Source organism: Castor canadensis, chromosome 2 (assembly GCF_047511655.1).
Source record: "Castor canadensis chromosome 2, mCasCan1.hap1v2, whole genome shotgun sequence".
Lineage (NCBI taxonomy): Eukaryota > Metazoa > Chordata > Mammalia > Rodentia > Castoridae > Castor > Castor canadensis.
This window is the reverse complement of record NC_133387.1, coordinates 27313236-27326898: the sequence shown is the minus strand read 5'-3', so window position 1 is coordinate 27326898 and position 13663 is coordinate 27313236. Positions and strand designations below refer to the sequence as shown.

Sequence of the window (13663 nt, the reverse complement as noted above, 5' to 3'; positions counted from 1 at the left end):
TTGACTTCTTTCCCTCAGCTAGTTCACACATACATATCTGACAGTGACTCTAACTTCTTTGTCACTAGAAACAACCATCCTCAATCTCCAAATATCTAAGAAAAAGTAAAGCTATAGTATTATCCTTGATAAACCTTCTCATACACAGTAAAATTTTCCCAAGTTCTACAATTTTTTATTTCTTTTCTTTGAATGTTGATACTTCTTTGTTATTTCTATTGCAAAGTTCATCCATATTCTTATCGTTTTGTGAATTCCTATTGTACACCATGCAATGGTCCTCAATCATTTATTCCCTCTCCCTTTAATATGATTGCATATCATTGTTCATTGTCATAAGATTTCCAGACCATGCCATGGGAAAAAACACTTTACTTCATCCTTTCCATCCTGGGTTTTATCATGTCATATGTTTTAGAAAGTAAGTCATAAGCAAGTGAAACACCACACCTGAGAAAAATCTTTCAGCATCACTAAATGTCTGGTCCTTGTTCTTTGCTCCTGTCAAGAGAAGGTATATTCCAGATGGAGGAGGGCCTTCGGCAGTAGAACTGTAAACCCTAACATGTGACACAAGCTAGAAAGAACACATTGCTGTTGATGCACGTCACTGATCTGGAGCTATTTATTACAGCAGCACAAACTTTTAAAGCCAGAATAACACTTTTTGTAGACTCAGTTTGGTGTAGTTGGGAGGCAAATCTACTAAAAACTCAGCCGAAGTTAATTGCTTAACTATACCACCCCTGGATATGATAACTACAAGTGAATAAATCAGGCCTCGGGCCGCCGCAGCCACTGTGGCTGCTCCGCATCTCTAAAAGGGGCCCTCCGACTCCTCGCGGGGCCAGTGGAGCGCTGGGTCGTGGAGTTCGCGCACAACTCCCGCGGGTCACTGAACGCGGATCTCTTCTCCCCTGAGTTACGAACAACTTTCCCCGGCCCCTGGCGCTACGGTGGCTCGGGGACCGTGGCCGCCGCAGGTTGCTGAACCCCGACCCCGCTCCCCGCGCTAGCGTAGGTCGCTCTCTCTCTCTGCGTGCACCCGGGGTTGCCCATCTCAGCTCTGTGGGCGACATGCCTCTAGGATATATCATGAGACTCGATCTGGAGAAAATCGCCCTGGAGTACATCGTGCCTTGTCTGCACGAGGTCGGCTTCTGCTACCTGGATAACTTCCTGGGCGAGGTGGTGGGCGACTGCGTCCTGGAGCGGGTCAAGCAGCTGCACTACATCGGGGTCCTGCGGGACGGCCAGCTGGCGGGGCCGCGCGCTGGTGTCTCCAAGCGTTACCTTCGGGGCGACCAGATCACGTGGATCGGGGGCAACGAGGAGGGCTGAGAGGCCATCAACTTCCTCCTGTCCCTCATCAATAGGCTGGTCCTGTACTGCAGTAGCCGGTTGGGCAAGTACTATGTCAAGGAGAGGTCCAAGGCAATGGTGGCTTGCTATCCAGGAAATGGAACAGGTTATGTTCGCCATGTGGACAACCCCAATGGTGATGGCCGTTGCCTCACCTGCATCTATTACCTGAACAAGAATTGGGATGCCAAATTACATGGCGGTATCCTGCGGATATTTCCAGAAGGGAAGTCATTCATAGCAGACGTGGAGCCCGTTTTTGACAGACTCCTGTTCTTCTGGTCAGACAAAGTCCAGCCTTCCTATGCGACCAGATAGTTTGGTACTTTGATGCTGAAGAAAGGGCAGAAGCCAAAAAGAAATTCAGGAATTTAACTAGGAAAACTGAATCTGCCCTTGCTGAAGACTGACTATGTCTGAAATCCACCTTATGAACACTTTCTGATTTAAAAGGAGGGTGGCAAAAAACAAAACAAAATAAATTACTGACAGATACCACAGAGAGGCATCACTGAAGCCTTAACAGCAGGAAGCAGAAATTTGTGTCATCTGAACAATGTCCAGATGTTGCTAATCCAGGGCTGTTGGGGTCTCTAGAAAATTACCACAACCTAATGACATTATTACCTCTGAAAAGGGCTGCTGTCATAGTGATCAATTTGTAAGTGTCTCATGGGTGGACACACTTTTTTCCTGGTCCTTCAACCTGGACGTTCTGCCCCATTTTGCTAAAAGTAATGAATTCTGATGGAAGATGTAGCATCATTTATTCTCTATTTCCACTTCTTACTTGGAGTACCTAGTTACCCAGAGAACTAAAACTTGATATGGGTGGTTTTGGTTGCTTTGTTTGAATGGGAAGTCAAATTTAAATAAAAAGATAAAAATCTGTCTGGTAACATAGTGTCAGCCTCTGGTAGCAGTGTGGAAAGAGCTAGACCTACTGATATATAACAAATGTGCATGTAAATCCTTGGAGGGAAGATGGAGTTGAAAGTGTGGGCTTGCCTGTTTTTTTTCAGTATTCCTTTCTAATGAGCTCACCCTACTTTAACAAAATTAAAAAAGGGTGCTGTATTTTTTAAAGGAAATGTGAATAAAACAAAAAAAAAATTTTAAAAAGTGAATAAATCAATTTTTGTGAGTACTGTTCTTCATATATAAAACAGGAAAAATTGTTCCTGACCTGATAAACTCACAGGGTTAGTTGTGAATAATGAATAGAAAAGTGCTTTGAAAGTACTGAAATAACACATGACAATTGGGTGCTACTATTATTCAGTATCAAAACCTTCACTCAAGTATTTCTGCATTTAGCTTCTCTGTTGAATATCAGGGATTTAGGAACTTCTTCCTTTCTTTAAATATTGACCAGGGTAAGAAGGCAGTAAAAGGCACAATAAGGCCAACAAAGCCCTTAGAATTAATGCTTAGGCCATCATATTGAGGCCATGATCCAGTTGGGAATCTGGAAAATCTTAGTCAGAGTGGGGTAAGTGAGAAGTTTCTGCTTTCCAACTGTACCAAAAACCAAAGATATAGACTACCAGAGAGACGAGAGCTCCTGAAAAGACAGGCTGACAATAAACTATTCTTCTAATCATTTATTATGCAACAGGCCCTTTGTAAGAACTTTACATGCATTTCCACTTTATATAAATTTTCCCAACATTTTGAGGGAGGTATTGCATTTGTCCACACTTTTCAGATGAAAAAACTGAACCACAGAAATCTTAGGCTACTTATTCAAGAACACAAGACAAGTAAGGAGCAGAGTTGGGCTTCTTGTTCAGCTAATCCCACTCCAAAGTCTGTGTACTTCCTTTGCCGGATTAATCACGTCATGTCTATAATACTTATTCAAGCATTATTCACAATAGTTAAGATGTGGAATCAACCTGAGTGTTCATCAGTGAATTAATGGGTAAAGAAAAAGTGGTATGTATATATAATGGAAAACCATCAAGTTATAAAAAAGAAAGAAATTCTATTGTTTACAACAACATGAATGGAACTGGAGAACATTACATTAAGCAAAATATGCCAGACACAGAAAGACAAATGCCATAGGATATAACTCTTGTGTAGTACCTAAAAACTTTGGTCCCATAGAAGCAAACAGTACGATGGTGATTACCAGGTGCTTGGATGGTTAGGGATCAGGAAGGTGAGAGATGAGAGAGATTTTAATCAAAGGATGCAAAATTTCAGCTAGATAGGTGGAGTAAATTTAAGAAATCTACTGACTACACAATATATTACATTCTTGGTTAATGAAAAAACATAAACATTAACCTGAGGGTAATTTGCAAAGATTTCATGTTTTGTAATATGAACATTGAAATAACAACAGAAGAAAATCTTGTCAGTTTCTACAACATGGATAAACCTGGAAGACATTGCATTAAGTGAAATAAACTAGTACAGAAAGGCAAATACTTTATGATCTCACTTATACATAGCTTCTAAAGATTCAAACTCACAGAAGTAGAAAACATAATGTTGGTTACCAAAGGCTGGGGTAGAAGAAGGACTGTTGCAGAGATGGTAACAAAGACAAAAGATTAGCTCATTAGGAGGAATAAGTTCAAGAAACTTATTGCACAACATGGTGACTTACACATAATATATTGTGTTCTTAAAAATGCTAAGAGAGTGTTTGTAAGTATGTTATCACAAAAATAAACATATGAAGTAATGCATTTGTTAATTAGGTACATTTAGTTATTCCATAATGTAAATATGTCAAAATATTATGTTGTACACAGTAAATACATACAATTTTATCTTTTGATCAATAAAAATAAAATGTTAAGTAAATAATTTTTTGAAAAAATCAAATAGAATTTCAAAAATTTTGAAAAATTTGACTAAATCAATAACTATATAAAAGAAAATTTATGTTAAACTCAGCTAAATCTATCCATTTCTTGCTCAGAAAACTTATAGACCCCAATGCTTAAACATGAGGGGAAATAAAACAATTAATTGAGACAGTGTTATCTTGTTAGGAATTAATATTATTTGAAATACATAAAAAGTAAGATGTGCAAACGATATCTATTCATGAACATATTCCTTAAGAAATATTTAGAAAAAAATTACAAATAGCAAACCTGAGATAAATAGTTCCTTGTGCAAATTAAAAAACACAGGTGAAAGCCACTCTGGCTGACTGAAACAACTAGAAGAAAGAATTTCAGGGCTCAAAGACAAAATATATATTAAAGAAAAAACAGAATAAGACCTAGAAAAAAGAGTAAAGAGCCACAAAAGGAATATGTAAGAACTCTGTGACTCCATCAAAAGACCAAACCAACAACAGGAAACTTCCCAAATCTCAAGAAAGATATGCCTATGTAGGTGCAGGAAGCCTCCCAGGACACCAAACAGACATGAACAAAATAGAACCGCTCCATGACATATTATAATTAAAACAATTATCACAGAGAACAAGGAAAGAATACTGAAAGCTGAAGAGAGAAAAATCAAATAACATATAAAGGTAAACCCATCAAATTCACAGATTTCACAACAGAAACCTTAAAAGGAAGAAGGGCATGGAGTGAGACATTTCAAGCACTGAAAGAAAACAATTTCAATCCTAGGATATTCTACCCAGCAAAGCATCATTCAGAATTGAAGGAGGAATAAAAATCTTCCATGGGAAACATAAACTAAAACAATACATGTCTGCTAAACAAGAACTCCAAAGAAATCCTCAAAGGAATCCTACATACAGAAGATGAAAACAAACATAGCCATGAAAGAATGGGAACTATTAAAACTCAAGAGAAAAGCAGACAAGTAATCAGAGGGTAACATAGAATTACTTACACACAAACCCTTACACAATAATGAAAACTGTAAATCATTGAAGAAAAAAATTCAAAAAGACTACAGAAGATAGAAAGATCTCCCATGCTCATGGATTGGTAGAATCAATATTGTGAAAATGGCTATACTACCAAAAGCAATCTAGGTGTTCAGTGCAATCCCCATCAAAATTTTAATGGCATTCATCACAGAGATTGAAAAATCAACCCAAAATTTCATATGGAAGCACAAAAGACCACAAATAGCCAAGGCAATACTTAGCAAAAAGAACAATGCTTGAGGTATCACAATATGCGACTTCAAACTATACTACAAAGCCATAGCAATAAAAACAGCATGGTACTGGCAAAAAAACAGATACAAAGACCAGTGGAACAGAATAGAAGACCCAGATATGAATCATGCAGCTATGCCCACCTGACTTTTTACAAAGGTAAAATATATGATGGAGGAAAGACAGTCTCTTCAGTAAATGTTGCTGGGATAGCTGGGTTTCTCCTTGCAGAAAACTGAAAGTAGATCCACGTCTTTCACCTGTACAAGTATCAACTCAGATTGAGGACCTTAATATAAGACCTGACTTTGAAGCTAGTGCAGGGAAAGAGCAGAGAATACATTGGGATTAATAGGTATAGGCAATGACTGGCTAAATAGAATTCAAATGGCTCAGCAACTTAGAGTAAGAATTGACAAATGGACTATCAAAATTTAAAACTGCTGCACAACAAAAGAAATGGTCTCTAAATTGAAGTAGCTGCACATAGAATGGGAGAAAATCTTTGCCAGCAATACATCTAACAAGGAATTAATAACGAGAATATACAGGGAGCTCTAAAAGCTAAACACCCCAAAAGTCGATGACCTAATGAAGAAATGGGAAAATGAACTAAGCAGAGCTTTTCAAAGGAAGAAGTTCATATGGTTAAAAAACAATGAAGAAATGCCCAATATCCTTGGCCATAAAGGAAATGCAAATCAAAACCACATTAAGATTCCACCTCACTCCTGTTAGAATGGCTATCATCAAGAACACAAACAACAAGTGTTGGTGAGGGTGTGGGGAAAAAGGAACTCTCATACACTGCTGGTGGGAATGTAAACTAGTACAACTTAGTTCACTTGTCCACTTCTTTATTGGTTCATTGAGTTTTGGGGTGTTTAGTTTATTGAGCTCTCTGCATATTCTGGTTATTAGTACTTTGATGTATAGTTAGCAAATATTTTCTCCCACTCTGTGGGTGGTCTCTTCAGTTTAGAGACCATTTCTTTTGTTGTGCATTTCTTTTTGTTGTACATGTAATTTCATGTAGTCCCATTTGTCCATCCTTTCTCTTAGTTACTAGGCTGCTGGAGTTCTACTGAAGAAGACCTTGCCTATACCTATTGTTTTCAGGGTATTCCTTGCCCTTTCCTATACTAACTGCAAGGTTTCAGGTCTGATATTAAGGTCCTTAATTGACTTTGAACCTACCAGAACCTATGGGACACTGCAAAGGCAGTCCTAAGAGGAAAGTTTATAGCCATGAGTTTATATGTTAAAAGGACAGAAAGATCTCAAATTATGACCTAATGCTACATCTCAAACTCCTAGAAATGCAAGAGCAAGCAAAACCCAAAACAAGCAGAAGAAGAGTAATAATAAAAATAAGGGCCAAAAGTGATGAAATAGAGACCAAACAAACAAACAAACAAACAATCAATGAAAGCATTATCTGGTTCTTTGAAAAAATAAACAAGATTGACAAGCCCCTGGCAAATCTGACTAAAATGAGGAGGAAAAAGACCCAAATCAGTGAAATCATAAATAATAAAGGGGAGATAACAACGAATATCACAGAAATCCAGAGAATTATCAGAGACTACTTTGAGAACCTATATTCCAAGAAATTGGAAAACCTTGAAGAAATGGACAAATTTCTAGATACTTACAACCATCCAAAACTAAACCAAGAAGATATTAGCCACCTAAACAGATCTATAAAACACAATGTAATTGAAGCAGCAATAAAGAATCTCCCAAGAAAAGAAAAGTCCAGGACCTGATGGATTCTCAGTTGAATTCTACCGGACCTTCAAAGAAAAACTAAATACCAACACTCCTTAAACTTTTCCATGAAATAGAAAGGGAAGGAACACTGCCCAACTTATTCTATGAAGCCAGTATTATACTCATCCCAAAACTGGACTAGGACACATCCAAAAAGGAGAACTTCAGGCCAAACTCCTTAATGAACATCAATGCAAAAGTCCTCAATAAAATAATGGCAAACTGAATCCAACAACATATCAGAAAGATCATTCACCATGACTAAGTCAGTTTCATCCCAGGGATGCAGAGATGGTTCAATATAAGCAAATCAATAAATGTAATACAGCACATTAATAGAAGCAAAACCAAAAATTACTTGATCATCTCAATAGAAACAGAAAAAGCCATTGATAAGATTCAACATGATTTCATGATAAAAGCTCTAAGAAAACTAGGAATAGAAGGAATGTACCTCAACATTATAAAAGCTACATATGAAAACCTATAGCCAACATCATATTTAATGGGAAAAACTGAAACCTTTCCCTCTACACTCAGGAATGAGACAAGGGTGCCCACTCTCCCCACTCCTATTCAACATAGTCCTGGAAATCCAGGACTATGGAATAAGGCAAGAAGAATAAATGAAAGGAGTACAAATAGGTAAAGAAACAGTCAAAATATCCCTATTGCAGACAACATGATCCTATACTGCAAAGAACCAAAATATTCCACTCAAAAACTTCTAGACAACATAAACAGCTTCAGCAATGTAGCAGGATAGAAATCAACTTATAAAAATCAGTAGCCTTTTTATACACCAACAATGAACAAATTGAGAAAGAATACAGGAAAACAATTTCATTTACAATAGCCTCAAAAAAAATTAAATACCTAGGAGTAAACTTAATGAAGGACATAAAAGACCTCTTTAAGGAGAACAACTAACCACTGAAGAAAGAGATTGAGGAAGACTACAGAAGATGGAAAAATCTCCCATGTTCTTGGATTGGTAGAATCGACATAGTAAAAATGACTATACTACCAAAAGCAATCTACATGTTTGACGCAATTTCCATCAAATTTCCAATGACATTCATCACAGAGATTGAAAATCTACCCTAAATTTCATTTGGCAAAACAAAAGACCACAAATAGCCAAGGCAATACTGAGCAAAAAGAGCAACGCTGGAGGTATCGCAATATGTGACTTCAAACTATACTACAGAGCCATAGCAATAAAATCAGCATGGTAATGGCACAAAAACAGATATGAAGACCAGTAAACAGAATAGAGGTCCTGGATATGAATCCACACAGCTAAGCCACCTTAGTTTTGACAAAGGCGCTAAAAACATATGATGGAGAATAAACAGCCTCTTCAACAAATATTGCCTGAAAAAGTGGCTATCAGCTGGCAGAAAACTGAAACTAGATCCATGCCTGTCACCCTGTATTAGTATCAACTCAAAGTGGATTAAGGAAACTCTTCAAACATGACAAAGAATAAAACTGACTGCCTGCATAAGGAATTGCTTTTGTCTTTGATATAAGAATTATCTTACTAATTTTAAGATAAAATTTAAAATAACTATAGGTATTTATTTAGGAATGCAATAGTTGAATAATTTTGCAAATATATGCCTGTGAATCTATATTTATTTTTGTTCATTTTTCCATTTTTTGAACATGTTTGCATCTATCAATACTCGTAGGTCAAGAGAAAAATGTGTCTTATTTCAAAAGCAATATGCATTATATTAATTCTCAATATTACATTAACTATTTTGTATGCATATTTATAATTATTGCAAGACTAGGCAACAAGAACTCAAAGTACTTTGATGAATTTTCATGTACCAAAAGATAATTTGTTGGCATGTATTTTCCTTTTATTTTAAGAAACTATGCTCTTTCCATGGAACAAATTTCTTTTATGGATTATTGACTAATTTGCAAAAACTTTCAGTTATTACATTTTGTATGATAAACTCTTTGTATATTGTACTGTATCTAAATAAACACATAGTTTACATAAGATAGAATAAACTAATTCTTTGATAATGAACATTTAAAATACTTCTTAGATATTTTCTCTGTTTAATAATCTAATTTTAATAGCTGCATAATTTTAATCCTGCTGACATACTGAAATAATATCCTGATATGTAGATACAGATTTTATTTTTAATTTGAGATATTGTCTAAAATTATACCCTTTATTATTCTCTATTCTTTTTTCTGCTTTATTTCTCATCTAATTGCTTACCACCATCATATTTTAAGGTTTTATTTCTTTGTTTATTGTGAGATTCTTGAAACCTACATTTTTTTCTACTTTTCTCATTTTTGTATGCCCAGTGCCTATAACAATTCTTTTGGGTTATTAAAAAAATCAGAATAATAATGTATTATAAGTAACATTTGTTCAGTCCAAGAAGTGCTAAGCACGGTTTAAACACTTTAGATATATGACCTTATTTATTCTCCTTTTCACCTCTATAAGGTTAGAATTAAAGTACAGAATAGTTAAATAAATCTTGCTTTGATGCCTGAACGTTTAGACTCTCAAGCTTTACTACTTACATACCTCATACTTTCTTTCATGTAATTCTATAAATATCTTTTCCGAGATATTTTTTGCCTTAGACAACATTTCTTACGGATTTATTTAGTCATAATACTGCTAAATTTTACTAGTCAGGAAACGGAGCACCAACCTATGTGATTTACATATAGGTTTACAAATCCTAATTTCAACCAGTCACCTTCCTGCATGCATGTACTTTGACTATACTCTTTAATCTCTTATTATAACTCAGAATTGGCCGTGTGACTTGTCCAATGGGATAGTGGCATATGCGTTACAAAAAGAATCCTGCAACACTACTTTTACACTTATTTCCATTTCCTTTCTACTCCATTTTGGTATTAATTAACTTTCAAACATTAAAAGAATACTGTGTTTTTAAAAGAATGAAAGTCAAAGGCACATAGCTCTATTAATTATAAGAAACCAAGTGCCCTGTTTGTATATTCCATTGTGTGTGAATATTTATTACTGTTACATTTTGGGATAAATAGCACTGCTGTGAACATTCTAGTACCTGACTTTTTGCTCAATACATAGACCAAGTGAAACTGCTTGTTTAAAAGCACACCAGTGCTTAGCTGGCCAAATAGTTTTCCAAAGTAGTTGAACTAATTTAAACTCCTTCTAGAAGGCTAAGATAATTTTAAATACTCCATGGTATCACTAGCATTTCAGATCATCTGACTTTTTCATTTTAGACCTTCAAGTATGTTGTAGTACTATCTATCTATAGTTTTTATTTAAGTTTCTTATGATCAATGAAATTGAATACCTTTTCATATACTAATTACTACTTTGAGTATGCATTTCTGTAAAGTGATCAAACTTTCTGCCCATTTTCTTTTGAGGAGTTGATCTTTTCCTTAGGAACTTTTGCTACTCCTTTTCATATTCTGGATATAAGTCCCCTGTATGTATACTGTAGATATCTTCTACTACCATGGGGCTTGTTGTTATTCCCTTAGTACTATCTTTTGAATCACTGAGAGTCTCAATTACAGTTTTTAATATTTTCCTTTAAGGTTTGTGCATGTGTTTAAGTGTATGTTTGTCCTATTCAAGAAATGTATGCCTAACCCAGGCCAAATGTGTTGCACCAGGGTTTCTTTTAAAACTTTATTTTGTATCTATGATCAATAAGGAATGATCTGTCTATATCATAAAAGGGATGGAACAAGATTTTTATTTGGATGCCAAACAGACTCCATCTGATTTGCTGAAGAAAAGAACTTCCATAACCCTACAGCTTTTCCATGAATCAAACATATGTATGTAGGTCTGTTCCAAGACTCCACTCTTTTCCGTTGACCTATGTATCCCTCCTAAAACTTACATATATTGCTTTATTGCTGTAAATTGATAATAAGCCTCAATACCTAGTTACATAAATCTTCTGGCTTTATATTTTTGCAAGAGTACCTTAGATATTGTTGATCCTATAAATTACATGAAAATTTTAGTGTGAGCTTGCCAATTTTCAATGTGAATACACACACACACACACACACACACACACACACACACAACCTACTGGGATTTTGATTGGGATTGCATTAATGTATAGATCAATAGATCAATTTTGGGATTTGATATCTTTATCAAATTGAATCTTCCAATCCATGAATGTTTTATGCAATCCATTTATTTAGGCCTTCTTTAAATTATTTTTCTGTTATTTTGTAGTTTTCAAAATAGAAGTCATGAATTTATTAGATACATTTCTAAATATATGATATTTATTATAATTTGTTATGTGAATAGTGCTGCAAAAAACATGGGTGTGCAGATATCTACATTATGCTGACTTACATTACCTTGAATATATGCCAAGTATTGTAGTACTGGTTTTAGTTTTTTGAGAATCCCTCATACTGATAGAATACAACCTTATATACTCATCTTATAAGTTTTTAAAATTTACATATTAATTCTATTAGTTTATCTGTAGATTATTTGGAGATATCCATATGCATATATACAATTTATGTCATGTACAAATAATTAAAAGTTTTATTTTCCTTTCTAAACTTTGTCTTTTATTTCTCTTTTTGTTGTGTTGCACTGGATAGAAACACCAGTGAATATTGAATAGCAGTGAGAATTGTTCCCCTTGGGTTTTTTTGTTTGTCTGTTTTTCCAAATTCAGGAAAAAAAAATTCTCAGTCATTCACTATTAAGTATGATATTTACTGGATGTTTAAGATACTCATTTTCAGATTAGAGAAGAAACTTTCTTTTTAAAACTTTTTTAATACTGCATGTTATGTTATAAATTAATGCTTATTTTATGAATTTAAGAAAAATTGATGTTTTTACACTGCTTAGTCTCCTATTAATGAATCCTTTATCCAAATCTTTTTTCAATCTTTCAGTGTAGGCGTGTAATTTTCTTAAAACAGTTCCTATGTTTCTATGTTAGAGTTGCTTCTAGGGAGGTATTCATTCCATTATAAAAAGAACATTTTTAAAACACATTCCATTTTCTAATTAGTAGAATATAAAGAGATGTTGATTTTTCCCTATTTATAATGTATCTAGTATTGTGTGTTGAAATTTCTCACATTAGCAAGAAGGATTTATTTGAATTTTTTACACTTCCTATTAATATGTGTATTTATTATAGGAATTAGTTCACACAATTATGGAAACCAAAAATTCCCATGATCTTCTATCTATAGGTTGAGGAACTGAGAAAGCCCAAGGTGTAATTCAGCTGAAATCTGAGGCCTGAAAATCAGGACCACATATGGCTAATAATAAGAGATGTTGGATGTCCCAGCTCGAGAAGAGAGGATGAATTCACCCTTCCTCTGTCTTTATATTGCATCATGGCCCTCAAGGGTTGAATGATGACCAGCCATATTGGTGAGAGTGATCTTAACTCAATCTACCAATTTAAATGCCAATATCTTCTGGAAACATATTCACAGGCACACCCAACAATAATGTTTAACCAGATATATGAGCATTACTCAGCTCAGTCAACACAGAAAGTCTACCCCCTTAACATCTTATTTCATTGGCCTGAACTTCTAGGTAAATTACAAATAAAATTGATAAGAATATACTCCTTTTTGGCTAATTTTGTACATAATGCCTCTAAAATCTCATCATTATGATGGAGGATAATTCTTTTTTACAAAGTAGACAAGCTTCATTATAAATTGAAGCATTTTTCTATCACTAAGTTTCTTAGAGATTTTTCTTTTAAAAAGTGATACTGAAAACTTTGTGGGTTTTTTCCAATCCAGAGATAGGATCTTAACACTTTTACAATTAAAGAAATTAGTTACATATCCTAGTATATTTATCCCCTTCTCATTCTGTAAGTATTTTAATATTCTGTTAAATTGTTGCTGTTCCCAGTATTTTATTTACTTTTACAACTATATTCGTAAGTACATTTACTCTACCTTCTTCTAAATAGAGTATACACTCTTGATAAGAAATTGCCCTGCTATAGCTAAGACATTATGAATTATTATGCATGCATTTTAGAAAGCACTTAAGGCAGAGAATTTAGTGCTTAGGGCAGAAAAAAATAGAATGTATTCTGAAACCAATGTAAAATGTGTTTCACAATTTAAAACATACATTTTCTTATCACAAATTTACATTGCATAAAATGTTCATACTAAGACAAAAATTTTATTAAAATATCAAAACATAAGGTCAATATATTTGGTTGTGGTACTTAATAATTCTTCCCTTTGCCATTCTCAAAATATACCCATATGGAATGTGTTCTCATGGAACATCTTTATTATATCCTCGTCATAGATATTTTGGTGAATGCTTTAATAAACTTGAGCTTCAATTTCCTATCTATAAATGTTTTATAC

The 13663-nt window shown here is 34.6% G+C and overlaps 1 protein-coding gene and 1 pseudogene across 3 annotated transcripts in view; one reads left to right on the top strand and one right to left on the bottom strand.

Annotated features, from left to right (window-relative positions):
* The window catches only part of Grm8 (glutamate metabotropic receptor 8), a 767244-nt gene that overhangs the window by 34759 nt on the left and 718822 nt on the right, over nucleotides 1-13663 (bottom strand). The gene's annotated exons all lie outside the window — the stretch shown is intronic.
* Nucleotides 1032-1783, top strand: LOC109677929 (prolyl hydroxylase EGLN3 pseudogene; annotated as a pseudogene).